We start from the raw sequence: 20,495 nt of genomic DNA on the forward strand, positions 1-20,495 counted from the left end.
AAAAAAAAAAAAAAAAGAATGAGTGTCATACCTGGGCTTTAAAGTTGTTAAGAATTCTAAAAAGAGCAGAATATTTCATGAATAATTGAGACAAAATTGAGACCATTGATTTTTCAATGGTCTCAATTTGAAAAGAAATTTTCCCTCATAAATTTTGAGATAATTCCATCAAAAACTTAGATGAACAATATAAATAAGAAACCCACAGTGTAATAATAAAAGCCAAAACGGTGAGAGAAGCTGTGAAGAGTTCACTCTACACTTGTTCATAGTATATAAAGGGAAGATGTTATCAGAACCAATTGTGTCCATATCACTGGGGTTTTCATCAGATTCTGTTGATCAACAAAGGCAAATGCAAAGCATTTTTTTCAAAGCAGATAACAGATACGAAAAACAAAGTTACTTCAACTGGGTAATAGTAGAAATGGAATTAGAACAGAGAACGGAGGACAGAACGGGAAGTGAAAATGAAGCAGGAAGAAGAACATAAATTCCAATTAGTTTTTCAAAGTTTAAAAAGCTCACAATCATTTGGTTATCAAAATGGGTCCAAAATCATTTATATTTTCTGTTTATTCACCTTTAAGTAAATGATGCCATCTGGTTTTCAGGCTCTACGTAGTAGCACTTTGATGAGTTCCAAACTTTAAGTCAGAGAAGGGTAGAACAAGGGCTACCTCCTGGCAGCCTAAAGGGGAGGGAGACAGTTGCAGCCATAGAGGGATTCATTTGATGGAAAGCAAGTCAAATGTCAACACTTCATCGGGAGAAAGGAAGGAAATAAGTCCTCTCAGAGTGCCCCTCAGATCTGTATTTGCAGCGCAAAGCAGGCCAGCCTATTAAAGGTTAGAGAGAGATGGCAACCGCACAGACCCTCTGGGCTCTACTCCCTGAGACAGAGAGTCCACCCCAGAAACTGGGTGGCTTTAAGATTATCACAAGAAATACTCAAATCCTTGTATACATAAGTTCTTTCCATAGCTGAAAAATAAAAACATAAAAAACATAACTTTATGAAACAGTGCTTAGCCTCCAAAAGAGCAGGAACCCTGATCATTAATGTTTACACCTTGATGGAGGTATACTATACTATGAGCCCTGTGTATGCTCTGGGAACACAACCATCAACTGAACACAATTCCTGCCCACTGGTGGATGCCACCCCGCACCCCGCCCCTGAGCGTGCCTTACTGGGGAAGAATTAAAATCTCCCAGCACACTTCACTTCTTTCTCCCTCTATTTCATCTCTAAGGCAAAGATAGAGCCTTCTTTCCCTAGATATAAAATCCTAATTTCTGAGACCAAGGAAGAATGACTGCATAATTGCATTAAATGAAAATAATACAGCAGTTTTTATTAGCTTGAAATTGGGTAGCAGGGACAAATCTTTCATGCTATTTTGATGGTTGTTTTTGGTTTCACATAGGGCCTTATTCCACACGATTATTACTTTTCAGGAGAAAATTTGAACTGCAGGACACAAACATCCTGTAACAACAGGATTTGTTATATGAAGGTCCGCTGACAAATCACTAAATATTAGCCTGGTCTTCTCCCTCCAGAGAGGATGTCAAAAACTCCAGTAAGAGAAATTCAAAATGTCCCTGGATAACTTCTCTAAGTCTACCCCGGGCAGGAAATTTCTGACTGACCTCCACTACTCATGTTTCAGTTAAGCCTTTTTCCATGTGACCATATGGCCTTCAAACAAAAAAATCATTTTCTGTAATTTATCATGTCCTGAAAAACAATAGTATTTATTGTGGCTGCATAGAATTGTAATAGTATTTACTGTGTCCCATGCAATGCTAATACGTATCTCTATACAATACTGAATAACATTTGGAGATTATCTCAGAAGTGAAACACATTCCTTAATTAGTTAAATATTTCAACTTTAGAGAAAGGAGATTTAACCTTTTCATTTAAAAAAAAAAAATGGAACCCAACATTTCAAATACCTGGGTAGCTTCTGTCATTTGTAGAAGACATTGTCAAAATAGTGTATGTAGTGTTAGAATTAGAGAACTAGAAATTTAATATATTGTATTTACAAATTTGGTGGTAACTATGATTTTTTTAAAAGTTCAGTTTAACCCCATAGATTCAAAAGAAATACTTCAAAATGATTTTCTCTTAAACCACCTGATAAACTTGCAGAAATTATCAAAATAATCAGGACTCTGAAAGTCAAAAAATGTACATGAAAAATAGTACCTGTGACTTAAAACTACATTTCTTTAAAATAACTGGTGGTAAGAATAAATCTGGTAAGAAAATATCATGTGTACTGTATGAATCATTATCCTAAAAAAAAACAAAATAGTATTTGAATATAAGTTCAAAGAGTTTCCAGGAAAATCTATTTCTTTATATTTTTAAAGCTACCTTAATGATTGCTTTGTAAAGTTGATTGTTATTGTCATTCTCTAGAAGGGGTCTGACGGTTTATCAATATCACAGTATTTTAAAGGAACATAGGAAATAGCACTATGTCACTCCCAAGGATATTTATGAAACAAAGAATTAAACTGACAAGTCATCACCAACAGAAGCAGTTGCTCTTACCATATTTGGTCCAGTCAAACTATACTATTTAGTAACTGTTGATTGAGAGAAGATGTATATGTATTTTCAGAAATTACCAGTTCTGACCATGCACTTTTCCTCCTAATGTTGTAAAATCTCACTGCAGGATTTTTTATTATATGCAAATTATCAGCATTTGATTAGGTCCTGAGGCAGCTTCACCTGGGTGTTCAGAGGACTAGCAATGGGAAGTGAGGAAGAATATTTCATCATAGTAGTGTGTTTTCCTTTGGGGGATACCACCATTTGATTTTGACATTTATTTGTCCTGTATTATAAAGGACAAAACTACAATTACACTTTTTTTTCCTTTTTACTGTGCAGTGGGCACTGTGGCAGAAAAAATGAAATCAGAGGTAGTATGTTCACGCACAAAACAAGCTCCCAAACCAACTTATTCAACAAATCCCTGGTTAAAAACAGAGTACCTTAGAAATACAATTTGACTAATTCTTAATGTTGAGCGTATGCAAAAGTGTCCAATTGTCTAATTAAGGCAATTTTAAGACATGAATGATGTAGCTATCACAAATTATTAAACCTAACGGAAGAAACAGGCCTGCATTTATATAGCTCCATGGTGTTCTCATGGTTCTCTGTAGTAAATATGGGCTCAATACTTCATTACCGAGTCCTCTTTACCTCCTACAGTTTCTAGAATCCTGCAACAAAGTTGTTCCCTGACAGTAATTCGGTGACTGTAACAATTAATAAATATTTTCTAGATTTTTTTTTGCATTTTAAATATCTTATAATCTATTTTATTTTATTTCAGATTAGTATGGGGTATAAACAGTTCGGTGACATTGTTTGCCTTTGTCAGCTATAGCTCCTGTTGTAGTTGTGCCCCTTCCCAAGGAGGGGCGCCATGTACTCTTACGTTGTGCCCATTAAGTGGGAGCACACCAGTCCCGTTCCCTCCTCCCCTAGTCCCAATCCTCCCCTTTCTTCTCCCCCAACCTGAATTTAATTGTCTTTTTGTCTTGTGAGGATGTGAACTTGTCTATTAGCTTCATATGAGTACTGAGTACATTGGACACTTGCTTTTCCATTCTTGCAAAACTTTACTAAAGAGAATGTTCTTCAACTCCATCCAGGTTAATACAAAAGATGTAAAGTCTCCATTATTTTTGCACCTGAAGAGTATTTATTCCATGATATACGTAACCACAGTTTATTAATCCATTCATGGGTTGATGGACACTTAAGTTGATTCTATGTCTTGGCAATTGTAAATTGAGTGCAATAAACATTCTAGTGCAAATGTCCTTATGATAAAATTATTTTTTTTCTTCTGGGTAGATACCTAGTAATGGGATTCTGGGATCAAATGGAAGGCCTACTTTTAGCTCTTTAAGGATTTTCCATACTTCCTTCCAAAGAGGCAATCTATGTTAAATGTGACATCTATTACCACTTCACTTTTGTCTGTCAGGAAATAATTTTTAACCCCATAAACAATTGAAGTCACTTTTTCAAGTTAAACTTAACTATGTTAAAAACAATTTGAAAACATATTTTACTTATTCATTTATCAAAAAAAGCCTTTGCAAATGAGTACCCTGAGCAAGAAATACAAGGAAAGAAAGTGAAGATAGCCAATGACAGCTATCACTTTTTTTAAAGATGGAATATGCTTTTATTTTCTAATTATTGTTATAACTCGCAATTATAAATAATCCTGTTAAGAACTAACAAATCAAAACCTGCACAGTAATATTTTAAAATTTGTCTTCCCAAATCCATGATTCCCTCTAAAATGTCTCATAACCAAAGAAAGTAGGCACAAGGCGCTTTACTGTTTTAATCGCCAAATAAAAATAAAATTACCAAGACACCAGACATCCAAGAACTGATATGCTTCTGTGGATTTCAAAGAAGCACCTTTTTTCTGTTTTATACATATGTGTAATGTTATTTTAAAGTATCGTACATTTAAATGAGACTAATAATTATTTACCTAGCATGCAAAAAGATGGTGATGATGTCAATAGTGCCAGAGAGAAAACTGAAACAGTAGGATCTGCTGATAGTGAAGAGTAAAATGAAATAGGGTCCTCTCTAATTAAGGCAATTTAAAGACATGAATGATGTAGCTATCATGAATTATTAAGGATGGTCCCAGTAATTTAACTAAAAATAATCCTCTTACTATATTCCCAAAAGCCAAGAGTTCTAGTAATTTAAAGGTTTGAAATCTTCTAAGTGAAGCAAAATTAAATTATCTATTAAAAGACTAAACGTTGAACCATAAACTCCTTTTTTATCCCTAAAAGTTTCCCTTGTTTAGTTTTTAAATTGGGAATATTTGTAACAAATTTTGAAACCATTCATATGATTAAAAGGAGTATTTTAGGTAAGGAATTAAAGAGGGATCCCGACTAGTCTTTAGTTTCTTCATTTGACTTTCTCCTTCTGATGAAGTGAGCCAATTCATCACGCATTTTCTAGAATGGCTCTGAAGATGAAAATCCAAAAGAAGGAAAAATTAAAGGAAAACTGGTCCAGCTCTTTATAAACAGGCTTAGAAGTGGATGATCAAATCTTTCTTTCAATGTAGATAGCCAAAATACAACTATCACACAACTTCTGTTCTGCAACAGAGCAGAACAAAAAAAGAGAAAGTAAGCCAGTTCTCTTCTTTCCTTTTTGTTTTGTTGTTGTTGTTGTTTTAAAGACGACGTGGTTCAGCTTACTTCTAGACAAGGTGTTCGGTAGGTTTAGAAGCTGATTTCTGCTAACGAGGACAAAGAGCTAAGTAGCCAGCAATAGAGCAATGAGGCCATCTAAGATTCTGAAGATGACAAAGCTGTATGAACAGGTAAGTACAATACCAATGTAAAGTGGTTTTATTATAAATTTAAGGGATCTAAAAGATGTTGAGGAAAGGTTGGGAGTCAAGAGGGAACCAAATCCATGCCACACAAGCTAGTGAATATGCATAATTTGAACTTTATCTCTCTATGAGGCTGCAAAGTTCTTGTGAGCTGAGAAACATCTCACGCCCCCCTGCAGTGATTTAGAGAGTGCACTGCAGTGATAACCAATTGTGGGCCCAGGGCCTTTCAGCGTTCTCAGAGCATCCTGCTTATGTGACTCCTGAGACAAATGTAAAGAAAAAGGTAATTGTCATTAAAACTGCATTGATGTTACGACTAGAATTTTGGCACCATCTGATCCTTCGGAAAACTGAGCAATATTATGTTGTGGGGAAGCACGTGCTGGCAATTTAACAAACTAGCATGATGAGCAAAAAGAAAGTGAATCCAGCTTTAGTTTTATAAAGAAAACGTGATTGTGGTCCCTTTTTTTTTAACATTGCCTTTTCTTACTTGGGCATTTTGCCTTTGATCAGATTTGCCACTGCTGACATGGGAGGCACTCACTAAATTCTGGCAGAAGAAAATTGATCAAGCACACAAGTGCTCTTTATCCTGACCAGGTGCTGTTTAATGTGTTTACTTAAGAGTCAGACAATTTCCTTAAGGAAATCATGCACATTCCACAGTAATCCTGGTTCTAGCTCAAGTGAGGCCTGGGTGATGTGGCCCAGACTTGTAGAGGGAAAAGCCCCTGTGGTGATGGCCCTGTGTAAATATGATGCAGCACCAGCCCCTGGTAGTCGGATCCCAAGGCACCAACAGCAGCAGCTTCCAATCAAGTCTGAGGGGGGGGGCTAGCTGAGATGTTATTCCAATAAGGCTCTGCAATTCCCATTATGCCATCTGCACACCCCGCTAAAGACTTGAGGGAAGAGTCAGAAGTACACTTCAAGAAAAGTGCTTGAGAGCCGAGCACATTTGTCTTAAAAAGTTTCAAGTGATTAATATTAAAAAGTAAAACATGTATCTAATTTTAAAGAAAACCATTTTCAGGGGAATTTACAAATGGTTTCTTACTTTTATCCATTACATTCACTCGTTCAACTATGTCTCAAGACAATATAATCCATGAATTATAATAAGAAATATGTTATCTAGGTAACCAAAACTTTTAATAATGATAGAGTATTTTTTTCTGATTAAAAACAGTACAGAAATGCAAATCCTCTACATTTTTATGAATTATGTTGTATAATATTCAGGCATGTACCGAAAAATGAAGACAATTGATTAATACAGTTTAAAGCATTAAAAATGAGTAGTTTTTAAAGTCTTTAATAATAAAAACAGACCAAAGAAATCGATTATTTGTTAGCTCTGAAAGACAATACGATTTCAAGATTGAAAGAATGATAGGTATAGAAAATGTAATCTGTAAACTAAAAAAGAAAAAAATGGTACAAGTTATTAAATATTTGTTGAGCTCCAAGAATATGGCAGGTATTGTAAAGTATTTAATGTGGTTGCTGCCCCCTTTTTAAAACGACTTTAGATTTTTTGTTAACAGATCTGGCTAGCTCCTGAAGCTTTGAAAAAGAATTTAAAGCCCATAAGTTTCACAAATCCTAAGCAAGAAGCGTATATTAGTTCTTCAAAGCATATTGATATATTTTTTTTAACCACGGATTTTAGCTTTCATGTGATAAAACTTTTAGTGATTTTCTTACCATGTCTTGTTAAGCCTTAAGTTCCTCATTTACATATTTGATGTCTCTCAGGAGACAGCAAGCTTCAAGTTAATTATCTATGTAGCTGTAAGAACTCTTGTTTCCTGGTTAAGAACTCTTCAAAAGAAAACTAATAGTTATTAAACGTTACACTGAGTCACCAAAAGTAATCAGGATACACAATGAGAGGCACTAAATAGACACTTAAATTTAATAAAAACCTCAACTTTTTGGAAGATAAATGAAATAGAAATCAATTAAATCTCTTACAGTAATTTTCAGGGAAAACAGCCAGCAGAAACCAAACAGCTAAAATCTCTGCTCTAGAAAGTGATTAGGCACTGCTGGAGGCTTAAAGAAATTACTGTAAAATTCTGGAAATAGACCCAGTGAATGCAGGTTTGTAATAGAGCTGTGACTAAAGAAATGCCATATCAAGAGAAATCTGGCATCTTTTCCACTGAAAGTGTGTTAAGCATACAGGCTTATGTGTGTGTGCGTGTGTATCCTTACATACAGTATATAATATATAACATGTAATGTATAGGATACATGTTTAATTTACACATGATATACATGTATACTATGTACCATTTGCAAATAAATATGTATATATTATTTTATGTAATGAGAAAGATAATATATGTGGAGAGAAATTATAATCATCAAATCTGAAAGTCTATTAAAGAGTAGCTTCTTATCAAGCAGAAGAAAGAAGGGCAACCATAGATAGACTTGAGCTGCAGTTGGGAAATTGGAACCACAGCTATCAGGTGAGTTAATTAATCTGGGTATCGTTCAGTAAATGAAAGTGTGCCATCTATTTCACAAGGGCCCATTGTGTCTTGCATGTGAAACAAATTTACCCTGTTTGATTAAGGATTACTGATTGCCTCCAATTTATTATATGTATCCTATAATTAAGTCACAATGAGTTCAGATGAAATGGGGATGGTCTCCTCCACAAAGAAGACAACAAGCTCATTCCAGCAAGACCTTGGGGGTCATACAAGAAGCAATTAAATGTTCTCTAGGGTACATTCAAAGGAAAAGAGTTTGATGGGCTGAACGGCCTCTTCTTATATTCATCCCTCTCAATATTCTCCTGTTCATATGGAGACAAATGAAAACACATCATAAACTAAATCAAGGCACTAATAGCAAGGAAAACAATGCTATTTGCCCTTATATACTACGGGAAATGTCACGGAGAAAATAATCCATACTACACAGAAGGTAAAAAGGAGCATGAGCCAAAGAGAGAAGCTATGTGGAAATCTGTGTAAAGAGAGGATGGTCTGACAAACTCAACAGGCTCTGCAGAGAATGTGTATGACCTTTGAGAATTCTACTTTTCTTTCCTGTGTACAAATAGCAAATATTTAGAATAAATGCCATTTGGTAAGTGAAGCAAAAAGAGCCCAGATCAGCAACCATAATGTCCCCGCAGATACATGCCACCATAGTTTTATAAATACTCTTTTAAGTGGTCACTATAGAAGAAAAAGTGTACTGGACTTATTTAAAATGGCAAGGAAGACTTTCTAATAACATTATTGTACTGGGGGGAGACACTAAACTCAACTCCATTTAAAAATGTGGGAGAGTTCTGAAGCACTTGGGCAAATGAAGGAGGACGTGCTGGAGGAGAGATCTGTGAATCCCATGAGGTCGTCCGTGTTTGCTGATTGGCCTGTGTAGAACTTGGCCTCCAACCTTTCCAGAGAGTGAGAGATGGGGATTCTATCTTTCTTGATGGTTGTATTTCTTTGAGAAGATTTACACTTAAAAAAGGTAGAGAAAGAACTGAAAATTGTGATTTTTGTTGTTGTTGTTGTTGTTGTTGTTCAAAGTAAATAAGAAAAGAGAGGTCAGGAAGACACCTTTCTGAGTCTAGGCAAGTTTTAACCTGCCAGTCCACGATTTTGAAATTTGTGGGCTACACACAGGAATGTGAACATCCCTGCCTGAACTATCCCATTAATAAATGCATTTCTTTGGGAAACATCTCATGAAATATGTTAGTGTACAAGAAGTTAATATGAAAGTTTTGATGACTGAAGTAACTAAAATGCAGCAATTAGATTAGTTTTACATATTAAAAGTTGTTAATTTCATTTACATGTAAATCAACTTGTGAAAATCTTATCAACTAACGTGTAACCCCAAAATAACTCAGAAAGACTTCTCTGACTTCACCACAGTCCTAGAATGAGCACATTTATACATAGGAGCCACACGTTACTTTTTGGAAAAGTAAATTTCAAAAGGAATCAGAAGAGCTCAGGTCAAGTCCGAACCACACAAGTCATTTGTTCCATAAGCTGGGGAACATTATTTACCCTCGCTATGCTTGACTTTCCACATCTTTAAAGAGGGACCGAATCTGCCCTGCTTAATTTGCTGCAGATGAGAAAATGGTAGAAAAACATGCAAAATGTATAGTCAGAGATGACAGCAGAAAGAAAAGCAGTGTTCAGATTAGAATGAACCTAATAACTATATGTATGTAGGTCCTGGAGGCAGATCGATAGAGGGTAGCTACTGACATTTAAATAACTTGGAGGTCTTAGTAACATAAAGGATGCAAGATTCTAAGACCAGGGCATTTGCAAAGCCTTATGGAAATAGAGAACCCTGCATCTAAAGCTTCTATAGCTTAGCAATCAATTGCCTCTGAGGAGGCTTTCAAAATACTAGTGTGGACCTACAATGGTAACCTGATCTGAGTAGCTAATGTGGGGATGAGGAGGCCGGAGAGATTTGAGAGACAGAAAGGGCATAGAATCAGTAGGATACCACACTGAATAGTGTCAAGGTAGAAAGAAGAAGAGTTTCCAGGATGAGTGGATTCAGATATGTAGGTGACGGGATCCACTTCAGGCAAGAGCAAATGCCTCTTCGTTTATAGCAAGAGTGAAGAAGGAAAGATTGAGTGTGCATGCACAAGCTCAGATTCTGTTGGCAAGTTGAAGGATTCCCCCATCCGATGGTGAACCTGTTATGAAAGGAATTACAGTGTAAGAAGGTGGCTGTGTTTCAGGAAAGAGGGTGAAGGCAGGAATGTCACTACTGCCCAGAAGACAGAGAAGAGGAGGGTTTAGAAATGGTTTTCGGAATGAATAATCACAGCTTTATAAAAGTGGTAAGAATGAAAGGGTGAGAGTGTGGTTGGGTAGTGAATAAAGCATACAGTTGGGGATATGAAGGCAAATCTTTGGAGAATTGTGCTGGCGAGGGAAGGAGGAGCGATGGAACCCTAGTTAGAGAAAAGCGTGGGGTTGAGGAAGACACTGAGAGACAGAAGGCCAGACGATAACTGGGTGAGGAGGTTGAGTGAAGATACGTAAAGGCTAATGACCTTATGGAAGCACCATGTTAAAGTACAGGACTCCAAACGTGAGAAGTACAACGGGAGGAGTAATCCTCCAATCAGTCTTTTCTGATACAACAGAAGACAAAGAGGACATAGCGGTTGTTCATAAAATTAAGCTAGTGAGGGAGGGAAAAGTAGAGGGTTCCTATGCTTTTTGTTTGTTTTGTTTTTTTTCTCTTCTGTCTGTGACTTAGAAGCAAACCAACCATCTGCTGAAAATGAGAAAATGGAGTGAGAGTGAGAGGAGCCAGAAGTCAGAGGCTGAGAGAAGATTAAACTGGGCACCATGTGAAGCTGAGGGACAGCTAAATGAGGATAACCAAAGAACTGCCTGGCAGCACTGGTGACTGCAGTTAGAGACCATGAACTGATGGCGTCAGCTCTCCATGCTGTTGTAAGTATGTATGTGTTTCCAACAACTCAGTTGATGTGTAAAGGAAGCACGTAGCTGGATTGATCCAGGGTTGGAATTTCACCTGGTGGGCGAGGCCTAAGGACAAAGGCTTACAGTCCTGAGGATGTAGACCCTGCATGGTTAAAGTGAAGGACTCTCGCATTCCGTAAGAATAAAGGAGAGAGGAAAGGGAGTGTAAGCTGATTCATGGGAAAGAAGTAGAAAGTTAAAAGATGGGATATGCCTGAGTGAGTGAAGATCAAGAAGGGCGTTAGTAATTTGATGAGGAATTAGAAACACAGGAAGTCATTGTCATGGAAGGGGATGCTTCAATGTCTCAGTCCAGAGTGATTCCAATGTCCAGAGAGTGGTCATAGAGGTACCGAAAATAAAACTAAGTATACCAGTCACTGGAAATAGATAATACAGAAGTGTTCTAAAATGTTGCATGAAAACATAGATGTGAAAACTTGAATCATTCTGGATGGTGAGCAGAGATACATTGGAAGATAAATAGTAAGTCAGGTCTAAAGGCCTAACTGACTGGTAGTTTATAAGTTACTTGAAGCAAACAAAGAGCCCCCAAGGAATGGAGGTTTTGATTTGTCTGAAAGAAACACAGGGAAGTGAGGATGATGCTTACCCCACTCTGTGGCATTTGGAGTGTGAGCTAATGCATAATCCCACTCAAGGGAGCAGCCGTGAAACTTCTACACATAGAGACTCTTAGGTCTCTAGGAAAATCAGAAGTTAAGGAAACATTCCATGCAGGATTTGCAGATGCACAAGCAACAAGATTCAGATGCCACAGTGAAATTTCGGGAGGAACCTTCAATAGAAGGAGGGGCTCGGCAGGGTGAAGCCCAGAACCGTATGGGGATGAAGGGGCTGGGGACGGAGTAAAAGGTTTCAAGTTGAGGATCCAATAATACTAGGGTTGCCAGGGACAGTGAGTTTATTTATCCCCTAAAATTTTCTGATTAAAAAATCTCCTTAACTGGTCAGAGAATGGACTAATCCCAAAGGCATTCAGTTCATTTCCAGTAGAAGGGAAGGCAGAAAGCAGGGAGTCAGAGAAATAAACCGGAAAGGATGCCACGGAATCCAAAACAAATTTTATGAGTTCACAGTTTCATTTGAGGGGGGTGCCTGGTTGTCATCAATACGTAGCCTTTGTTAATTTGGGGAGGGGGCACATATAATAAACAGAATTTCTTCAATTTGTGTATATTTTTCACATAAGTTAGTTTTGAAATAGATGACAAGAAACAGCCACTGATTTGACCTCATCATCCAGGCTTTCGTTTTCATCAGTATCCTCTCACTCTCTGAAAACTTTCACACAAACTCATCCATTCAAGTCAGCTCGGTCTGCCCCCTATTTCCAGAACACATTATACCTCTCTGTTCTGGTCTAGAACATTCACCACTCTCTGTTTCCCAAGCCCTGCCTTCCTTCAGGGTGAGACTCTAGCACCTGGTCATCCATAGCCCTTCTCTGCGGACCAGCGCTCAGAGATTTTATTTAACTCCTGTAAATGTAAATGATCTCCAGTGATGCTCCCTTGCCTTATTATTTCACCTTCATATGCAGGCCCTGCCTTTCCAGACTGTCAGCCCTTCGAGGGCAGGAGCCGTACCCAGTGCCCATTTGCATTCATCCTTCACACCATGGAGCTCGCTCATAGAGGGGCTGCAATGAAATGACTATGTTGGGGGAGACTGTGCACGTGCGGTAGGCCGGAAAGAAAGCCTTAATGAAAACAGGGGCTCTCTGGGAAGGAGTTTCTATTTCATAACAAGCTGTAAACTATTTAGGAACAGAATGGCCTTTTTATATACCTTAAAGGACAGGGATTGTTTTAAAATGTATATTTAAACATAAGAATACTTATAAGAAATTCTGAAATTTTAGTTTTGGAAAAGTCTTGCTACCCGTAACCTTACTGAGAAAATATCCAAGTTAAGTATTGAAAGATTACTTTGAGTGATATTATTAATATTCACTACGTTAATGACATCTGAAGAATCAATCCTAATAACTGCATAAAAGTTGCTTTTCATCCCATGATGCCCTTTGAACAGCTGCCTCACATCTGAGCACGCATCTGTGCTTATAAAAGGAAAATAATAAAATAAAATAAAAGGGAGGACGAGTAAAGAGGCCGCCTGCCAGAGCCAGTCTGGACACGAGCACTCTGGGCGGAGTGGCAGCTGCAGGGCTGCTTCCTCACAGCTGGAAAATGACTGTAGGTTGGGGGGTGATCACACAGCTGGCACCGGAGGTTGCTGTGTCAGTCCCCTCTATTCCTCTCCCTGGGCTCTGCTTACTGAGCTCTGGCTATATCGAGAATGGCAGGTGCATGAAAGCATCTGACTCCCCAGAAGACAATGGCCTTCAACTGTGAAAGTTTTCCATATATGTAGAAATTCTCGGCGCTTTCATTCAGGGCACACAGTCTTATACTCCCACTAAACGCTCCTTCAAGACCTCACTTTTAAGGTCAGAGGCAATATCAAAAAATAAATAAAATACAAAATGAACATCCTAGAAATTTAGTAGTGAGTTAACATCTAAAATTGGGAAATAGGTTGTTTCCTCTGGGGCTGTATCCTCTGAGTTTTTTGACACAAATTTCAGGCAATAGAAAATACATGGAGACTAATAGAGCTTAATTTATAAATTAGGTTAATAAGGCTAAAGGAGACAACAAACTCACACAAAAATTAAAATGTAGAGCAAAATATATGCTCGTGGTCTTCACGAAGTCACAACTTTTCTGCTACACCAACTCTAAATGTTTAGTTGTTCTGATTTGAAAGATACAAAGTGAAAGAAGGCTGGAAAGGATTGGAAATGTTTAAAGACAAAAATGTGTATCACACAACTGGGAAACCACTTAACGTCCTGCGACCTAATGGGGTTTCTGTTATCCAAGCAAACACAAACATATCCTTCTCTACTCTGAGCTACCTGTGTGAGTGCCCTAAATACCATCCTTTGGGCTGCTGGCACGGAATCAGATTAAGAATTATAAACACTTATAATAATTTTTCTTTCCTGTTTAAAGCAAGGGCAAATATTTAAAATAATTTCCCTCAGACTTTAGTTTTATTTTGTTTTGTTTTTTGTTCTCTTTTTTTGTTTGTTTTTGGCCACGGCTGGGTTTGAACCCACCACCTCGGGCATACGGGGCCAGTGCCCTACTCTTTTGAGCCACAGGCACCACCCTTTAGTTTTTGTTTGTTTTTTTTTAAAGTCAAATTTAAGTTAAACATGAAATAAGTGGTTTATTCCCAGGACATGCTTTCTACCCAAATGCTGAACTTGTCTGACCACATCGGGGAGGTGCTCAGACCACCTACTCAGCGGAAAGCGTGTGCTGGTCTCTGAAGTTCAAGTGTTTCATCTGAAGAAGTTAGGGGAGGAAAGGTAAAGCTAACAAAAGCAATTGTAGGAAAACGTCTTTGGGACTTGGGAATGTAGAAAGATTTCTTAATCAATATCTAAAAAGGTTAGTAATATAAAAGCTAAATAAGAATTTAGGACTTCTGTTTGTCAAAGTTACCACAGACTAATGATGGACAGAACAAGAAGATTGAAGACTTTATAAAAACAAACACTAATTAGGGGTTAATTTTTATACTCTAAATCAAATACTAAAAAAAAATCAAGAAACAGAACAGAAACCTGATAGAAGAAAAAAAAAAAAGACAGAAAAAGAAATGTATACATGGCAGAACAAATAGGTAAGAAATATTGAAAAGATACTCAACTTATTACTAGAAAAATGCAAAATACCACTTTACATTCATCAGATTCACAAAAATTAGAAATCTGGATAATACCAAGAGTTAGCCAAAAATGTAGAAATAAATCTATACAGTCCTTCTTCTAGATGACAATTTTGCAATGTTCAGTAAAATTTGGAGTGGTGTAATCAGTGAGTCAGCAACCCATCTCCAAGGTATAACACACAATCATTCAAATAATTGTTTAAATGAATGTAAATAATATACAATGAATGCATATTGCAAAATGTCATGCCTGGCTTAGAAGCAATGAATGAGAAATACAAATTGTAAACATAGGTAGATCCTACAAATATAGTATTAAGCAAAAGAAAAAAAACCAATACAAAATCTAAAACACCATACCATTTATGCAAGTTAAAAATACCTAAATACATAAAATACAGTGTATAAAAGAGAAAAACTGAATTCCATGGGAACAAATGAGTGGCTTTAAAAGATTCCAGGACTTAAATCTTATAAATTATAATTAAGCTTAAGCTCACATTTAATCTTAAAACAATATGGTAACTATTATATTGACTAATGTTCCTTACTTCACTGCTTAGGGTAGAAGGGTAAACTTCATTAGTTCACAAAGTCTATTCTACTTCAAGGGAAAAGCCATTAGCTCTGAAAACCAGAATTACTAGGCTCTCACCTCTTTCCATTCTGCTATAGAAAACCCAAAGAGGTAATTTCAGTCAGGGGCGGGATGCTAAGGGTTGAACAGAAGTTTTTACCCCCACTTCCTGCCAAAATTTATCATGATGAAAATCTTTGGGTAGAGTTAATAGAACTTACTAAATACTCATCATAAAGTTTATAAAATGCGGGCCATATCACTGTATCAAAAATACCTCTTAATAGAAAAGCTTTTCACATCCAATGGTTAATTACATTAAAAATTTTATTTAAAAGTATTACATTTTTATTAAAATAAGCCAGAAATCTATATGGTAAACGTCCAGGGCATGCAATAGGAAGTTGAAATGCAATACGAAGAATGTTAAACACATACAAGTTATGAGAAAACACAGAAAAGTATTTAAATAAATGCATGATAGTCCTGTAGTGCATTTGATGTTGGCTCCGATGCAGTTAACTTCTTCTACAAATCAATCCACCACACATTAAGCTACTTTTGTGATTCCATCCTATACTGTATGTACGAAAATTCCAAAGAGGTATTTGAGTTTAAGAAAGAAATGTGAAGCCATCTTCTAATCCATTCATATAAAGTGAAGTAAAAGTCGCTATACGTTTGGAAAATAAGAAGTACAATAAAATTTAATAAGAAATTTCCCTTGAACATTGGTGCTTAAGATAAATTAAATTAAATTTTTAATTATAAGAGGAAGAGAGGGTAGAAGAATTTGTCATTATGGATTCTGAGGAGGATTCAATATATTCTAAGGGTCGACACCACTGCTTCCTGATATTGTCGATTTCATGCCAGAAGGTGAAAGTTTCATGTTATTAATGAAGACACACTGTCAGCTCTATTCTTGTACTCACTTGACTTGATCAGGATCATAAGGGATTTCTACCTAAAGGAAGAGAGAGGAAAAAAAATAAGAGAGATGAAGTTTGTCTATGGTGAATAACTGAGAAAAAAAAACAAAGAAAAAAATAGAGAGATAGAAAGTACTTAAGAAGTGAAATATAGAGTTAGGGCCCTGATCAAACGGGGTGGTTAGAACTTGGGCGAGTTATCTAAACCCTTAGTGCTTAGTCCAGCTGTTTCCAGATGATGGGAATGCCGGGAGAAGAGAGACTTTCTTTTCTTCCTTGTTCTTTTCCATACTTGTATTCTTGTTGTTTCTTGCATTAATCACAGGTCAACAACATACCATAAAACAACTTTATTTACTTAAATAAGTAAGAATAAACAAAAAGAATGAGCAATGACAACTTAATTTATTATAAATTATAGTAGAACCTCTGTAAGTTGACCACCCAAGGGACTGTAACAAACTAGTCAACATACGAAGGTGGTCAGCTTAAGGAACTAGGCCTACTAAACTAACAGATAGATGTGGTGCATGTCCAGTCTATGAAAATTAGGTCAACCCAAGGTGGTCAATGTACAGAAGTGGCTGACTATGCAGTTTCTCCTGTAACTGATGGGAATTTAGAATTGACCTAGAGGAGAAGTCTTTGGGAAACTACCTTGTAGTTAGTGTGGTTGTTTTGCTGGTCACAATTTTTGCATGGAGAAGGAAAAACATGATTAAGCAGCTTGTGCACTATACAAAGACTTTTGGCCAAGGAAGCAGGAGAGCTGAATCTAGCCTGGATTCCTCTAGTCAAATTGCACGTATGCCTTGAAGAAGCTCCATTTGCTTGTTCACTCAATGGCATCACTGAGTGCAATAAAGAGAGAGCAATGGTCCTGTTTCTCACCTGAATTTCAAAAGGGAGATTTTAAAATCCTCTTTTTCCTAAAGAGCTAATAACCTCTTAGATAAAAACTTCCCTTGCAAAAGAGCAGCATTTAATCTGAGGATGTGAACAGATTTCATCTCTACTGTAGTTACTATGAAAAAATGTCATAAGTTTGGTGAGGCCAGTGGATGCCTGGACACCTCCACCTCCATTCCACTGCTGTCCCCAGGTTACTGAACTTCAGCTCTTACTGTGCAAGTAGGGACAGCAATCTGTCCACTCACCGGGAGATGCCACTCTGATAGGGAGCTAACTTAAAACCAGATTACTCCTCTCCGCATCCTCCCTGCCAGCAGTGATTCCCAACAGTTTTATTAGCAATGATTTTGTTTGACAGAAGATACAATTTGTCAAGCGAATGTATAACTTTCTCTTTTCAATATTTTAAATATCTGATGGACTTTGGTTTGAAGAAAACTCTGAGTCCAACCTCCTCAATAGCAGAACAATGACCAAGCTCAGCAGTCTTTTCAAACAAGGTAAAATTTAAAAAATGAAGTTTTATTTCTTCCCATAAAGATGTAGCACTGTGTATTTGTATATTTTTATAATTAGTTATTTCTACAAATAAGTAATACAGGTACTTATTTTAAAAAGAACAGTTACTCAATCCAAATATGCCATTCCCTCTCAGAGCGTTGTATTTTCTGATTTATTGTTTTTCTTCCTCATGAAAGATTCTGAGAATTAAGGACTTATTTTGCCCTAATTTTTCTTAGGCATTGTCACATTATAAAACACACTACAGGTGATTAGATAATGCATGACACAATGGTTACTAGCAGCTTACTTATTTCTTGAGACCCAAATAAATGTATATATACAATAGTCTGGTGACTTGATTGACTTAAACAAGCAAGTTAATTTCTTGTCATAAGCCTCAGTTCCCTTTTCTTTAAAATGGAAGACGTAAACCCCAGGGCCTGTCAAATCCCTTAAAACAGGCTTTGGCACGGTTTGTATGAATATCTCTTTTTCCCCTAGAGGCAAATTCCTGGCCAGGCACAACACTGGCTACAAAGGATTGTGGCAGACGTGGGAACAGTGGTGGAACCAAAACTTGTTCTCAGTCCTCACTAATTTGGAGTATAGGTCATTCAGTACATTGATTTTTAGCAAATTAGCTTTAGGCAAATTGGTCATTTGGCAAATTGGCTCTCAGCAAAAAAGTTGTCAGCTAATTGGCTTTCTGTGAATTATTTTATGTAAATTGGTCTGTTTCCTTTCTAAAGTAACATGTGAAATTAGTGGACATTTCTTCTCACAAAAGGAATAATCAGTGGCCTCGAAAAGGTTGAGATCTAATAAAAATAATACATGTCAATAGAGACAGCTGGAGGTATTCCACCTATCTGTTTCCTTTGATTATCAGTAACAAATTTTGAGAAGAAAGTCCTCTTCCCTGTGCCAGAATGTTCGACCTTAATGGAAAATCGTACCACCTGGAGATCCCTTTCCCACAAGCAAAGTAGCATTAGCTCTGTAACACAGGTGAGCTGGGTCATAACATGACTATTCTCTATTTTTAGACCACTTGTTACTCAATTCTATCACCAAATGAATCATGTTTCTATCCATAGCAATTATTAAGATGGTCCAAATAAATTATTTTATCCATTTCTCCCACAGGAAATAGCTAGGCCACGTCTACTTTTAGTAATTGGTTCTGCTCCTTTTATGCTACCAAACTGGCTATTTAAAGCAATTAATCAATTTCTGAGGTTAAAGCAGGTGGGGGAAGATTAAGGAGATAAAATCAATTTTCAGGTAAACAAATGTTTGGTTTTTATTGTAGTGAACTTTGGTTTTGCTTTCTAAGAAGATGTTATAGTTTTTTGTTTGTTTGTTTGTTCGTTTGTTTTTATCAACTAGCAAAATTTCTCACCGTGCTCCCTTCTTTTTCTGGTCCCAGATCCTCTCCCATGTAATGGGACTGGCCCCAGTGGTGATCGTTTCAAGGCATAAGCCTATGTATGACATAAGCAACCCAAACAATCCTGTTCTAGAATAATTAAAGGTATACTAAGGCAAATAAAGTATCTTTCACTATATAAAGAGTACAACCAAGCAGAGACTGCTGACATGGGAGACCAACAGTGCAAAGTTAGACCAGCCAGTGATTAATCTCTGGGTTCTTGCCTTATGAAGTAGTCTTTAAAAGAGCAATTACCTCAGCATCCTTCCCACCTGCATAAAATGATCAAGTCCCTCTTTCTTAAAATGATTAAGTTGGATGTCTACAAATTGCTGTCAAAAGAGGTCTAATTAATATATACTATTTCTATGTCAGGGACCACAGCTTACCTTGCCCCCCCCCCCAAAGCTAATAGAAACCTGACCACAGCAAAACCCCCATCTATCATGGGACAGAGACAGGAGGAAGCACCCTCATTAGAGGATAAAAGCTGAGAGAAGGGAGAGAGTTGGTACAACATGTCAAGTCCCATGGTCTGAGAGGGAATAGAGATGACTATGGTGCATTGCTATATGAATATTCATCTAGATTTTTAGCCTATCAGTCTTGATGAAAATTGAAACACACACACACAATAAAGTTAGACCCATTTCCTTTCTGCCAGCAGAGAGCAAGATATACGGATATCTCACTGTGGTACAGAAATGAGATTTCCCACATGAGTTAAAAATACAAAACATACACCTTTGTCTACATATGTGCACCTTTTATACAATTACAGAGAGTAGTGTGAAAAAAAAAATTTTGTTGAGACAAAAATCTCACTCTGTCACCCTGGGTAGAGTGCTGTGGCATCATAGCTCACGGCAAATCTCAAACTCTTGGGCTCAAGTGACTTTGCCTGAGCCTCCCAGGTAGCTAGAACTAAGTACCCATCACAACACCCAGCCACTTTTTCTATTTTTAGTAGAGATGGAGTCTAACTTTTGCCCAGGCCTCTAATTCTTGAGCTCATGGGATCCACCCACCCCTGCCTCCCAGAGTGCAAGGATTACAGGTATGCGCCACTGAGCTCACTGAAGTTAATTTGTTAAATGATTCTTCAGAGGATGGGGCAAGCCAAGGGCTTGCATCTATGGCAAGGGGCCGTCTCTCTCAAGAGGTCAGTGCGTCAATCAATCACTGAGAGAAGAGATAAATTCTCAGACAAGAAATGTGAGAGCAAAATGAGGCAACTCTATTTCTGCCTCTAGATCTTCTTATTGACTCAGAGTTCTAGATGTTCACACAAGTGTTTCCATGGTGCAGTGGTCAGATATATCTTTGACCAGCCTCTAGAGGGGAGCTGTTGGTCTTCTTGTAGTAAAATACAAGTTGAAATTATGTTCTGGCCCAGAAGTCAAATAGTCTCGTGCATACCGCTTTTAT

Source organism: Otolemur garnettii, unplaced genomic scaffold, assembly GCF_000181295.1.
Source record: "Otolemur garnettii isolate 467f Iridium unplaced genomic scaffold, OtoGar3 scaffold00037, whole genome shotgun sequence".
NCBI classification, from domain to species: Eukaryota; Metazoa; Chordata; class Mammalia; order Primates; family Galagidae; genus Otolemur; species Otolemur garnettii.